Source organism: Amborella trichopoda, chromosome 12 (assembly GCF_054954075.1).
Source record: "Amborella trichopoda isolate Santa Cruz 75 chromosome 12, AtrichopodaSantaCruz75HAP2 v2.0, whole genome shotgun sequence".
NCBI lineage: Eukaryota > Viridiplantae > Streptophyta > Magnoliopsida > Amborellales > Amborellaceae > Amborella > Amborella trichopoda.
In genome coordinates, this window is record NC_142347.1 from 6,160,904 (window position 1) to 6,164,047 (window position 3,144).

A 3,144-nucleotide genomic window follows, 5' to 3' on the forward strand; every position below is an offset into this window, starting at 1 on the left:
AATTTATAGCTCTAAAAATAGTGTACAAATAGATCTATAAAAGCGTCAAATTCTGGAAAATAGGTCTTGATTACAAGATAATATTTTGATGACTTGAATTTCATATCCATGCATCTCAAAGCATAGATCGTCAATTGGAGAGTTTTTAAGTTTCGGACAAACATTTTTTGACAAGTTTTCAGTGTGCGCCTTACTTTTATAGCATAGGATTGATGCCTTATATAAGCCTCTCTCCCTCATCTCAAGGCATAGATCATCGATTGGAGAGTTTTTCAGTTTCAGAAAAACAATTTTTTGACGAGTTTATTGTGTTCGCCTTACTAAAAAAAGACCCAAACCAAAGAAAAAAACCACAAAAGTACATGCAATATATATGAGGTTGACACTTTAAAATATAGAATAATGGTACACATCTAAAATCCTTGAAAAAAGTTTGTTTTAATGTTGGAAAAATATTTAATTTATCATTTCGACATCGAGATGTAGAGATATAGATACTAAAAAGACATTTCAAATCTTAAAAATAGTACATCTTGCAACACGTCATCTGGACCATCCATTTTCAAGATTTTCAAGCGGTTATAGATCTAGTTAGTTTAAACTATTTTTAGAGTTTAAAATAGTATAGGTAGACGTAAAAATAGATTGTTACACCATCTTAAGAATTTTTTATACCAAAATTAGACAAAGTTTGGATGTGCACCTTACTTTGATTGTTTTAGTGTGCAAACTTACTTAAATCACATGTTTTATGCATCCGGGTACACAATCCTGCATTGACGGCTTCCCACACATTAAACATCCATCTTTACCTCTATAGTATTCTAAAACCCAATGATTTCCAATCCAGATTATCGATCCAAATGGCGGTTAGGATCAATCGGTGTACAATCTTCCCCACTGATCCGGGTTTTTGCATTTTTACTTGGAAGGGTGGATGAAAAAAAAAGGAAAAAAAATCCATATGGATTGGATTTCAACACGATTATTACAGCATGGGGTCACATTTTTGCAAAAACACCACGGCGACCACCCCAATTCCGAGGCCTTTTCTCCTGTCTTCCCAGAATTGCCCTTATCAATCCTACCAAAACCAAGCAAACATGTTGGTGTTTCTAATCCCCGATAACTCAAACTTTCGGAGTTTTCCGATATTAAAAAAACCAGACCTATTGTAAGTAATTATTATTATTAAAAATTTATTATTTAATTAATAAATAAATTTTATGTAATGCAATTAATTTTAATTATTTCTATTTTATTTATTGTTATTTGTATTTGAATGTAATTTATTTTTCAATAGAATTTCCTTTATCTTTTATTTTATCTTTCAATGTTTTATTTCTAATTTTCTATTTCTAAATTTCCATTCTATTTTTCCGAATCTATTATTTAGATTCCTACTCTACCATTCTATCATTTTATATAAGGTGTGGTTTGTATAAGGCTGCAACCTTCAACAACCAAATTAAGGGACGCCTTCAAATTTTATCATAAATATAATTTTTGGTGTCAAAAATTCTTCGAATGGATTGAGAATCTATTTCATCCCTAACCCTAAAACCTTAAACTGATACAATGTTTTTAGTACTCAAAAATCCTTTTTCTTTCCATATTCATACATCTCGATGTCGAGATGATCAATTAACGGGTTTTCCAACATCAAATCAGCTTTTTATGATGAATTTTTGAGGTGCACCTCAATTCTACATTTTAAGGTTGCAATCTTATATAAACTTTTGCCTTTTATATGTGGGTGTGGTTTGTAAAGAGCCGAAGCTCTAAACAATCAAAGTAAAGTGCATCTTCAAATAGTGTCGAGAAATGTGGTTTCAATACAAAAAGATATTTGTAATAGCCTTAAATCTATTTATTTTTAATTATAAAATTTAAAGCTTAAAAAATAGTCTATATTAAGCAAATCTATGAAAACTTGAAAATCTTGAAAATTAAAGGTCCAAAAATGCGTTCCAAGGTGCATTACTTTCAAAACTTGAAATCTATTTTTTTTCTCATGTCTATGTATCTTGATGTTGAGATGATCAATTTGAAGATATTTGGGCATAAAAACAACATCTTCTAATGAAATTTTTGAGGTGGGCTCTAATTTGATTGTTTAGTTTAGAGCCTCAGCTCTGTATAAACTCTTTCCTTTATATATAATTTTATATTCTAATTTTTAAATTACAAAAATAAAAAAATTCAATAAAATAGAAAATATAATTAAATATTTCCATATATTAATATTTTATGACAAAATAAATATTCCATGATAAATTCTATTTCAAGAAATTTTATTGAAAAAAATACATTCGAATACAAATAACAACAAATAAAATTAATTAAATTACATAAATTTTATTACACTGATTAAATAGTAAGAATTTAAACAATCATTATTACTTATAAGATGTGGTTTGTATACGGCCAGGGCTCTAAACAATCAAAATAGGGTGTACCTTTAAATAATGTCAAAATATGTTGTTTTAAATATTAAAAATCTTTATGATGGCCTGAAAAAAAATTTCATCTCTAATAATTAAATTTAAAGTTAAAAAATAGTGTAGATAAAACATATCTATGAACACTTAAAAATCATGAATATTGATGGTATACATAATACATTACAATGTGCACTATTTTCAATACTTGAAAAAAGAATTTCTCATGTCCATACATCTTGAGGTTAAAATGATTGAATTAAGAAATTTTCAGCATCACATCATCCCTTTTTAATAAATTTTTGAGATGCACCTTAATTTAATTTAATTGTTTAGAGCCTCACACTTGAATAAACTTTTTCCTTGCTTATAATAAGTCCCGTATTTCTAATGCGGGATAGTTGTAATATATCCGACATTAAAAACATCGAACAAGGCCATTCAGTATTGCAAATATCAAACCCTAAAAAAGATGTTTTTCATAAATTTTATTCATTACTAAAAACACTAAACATTGTGTGTTTGTTGTTGGTATTACCAAACTGGCCCTCACTGTTAGAGATGGTCAAAAACTTGCAGTCCACTGTTGGAAATGCCAAACAAACAAGCCAATTCTAAAAAACAGGGTTGTGGGTTGGGGACACTAATTTTTACGAAAATGTGACCGCATATCAATATGGGGAGTTTGGTCAAGGGGGTCGTC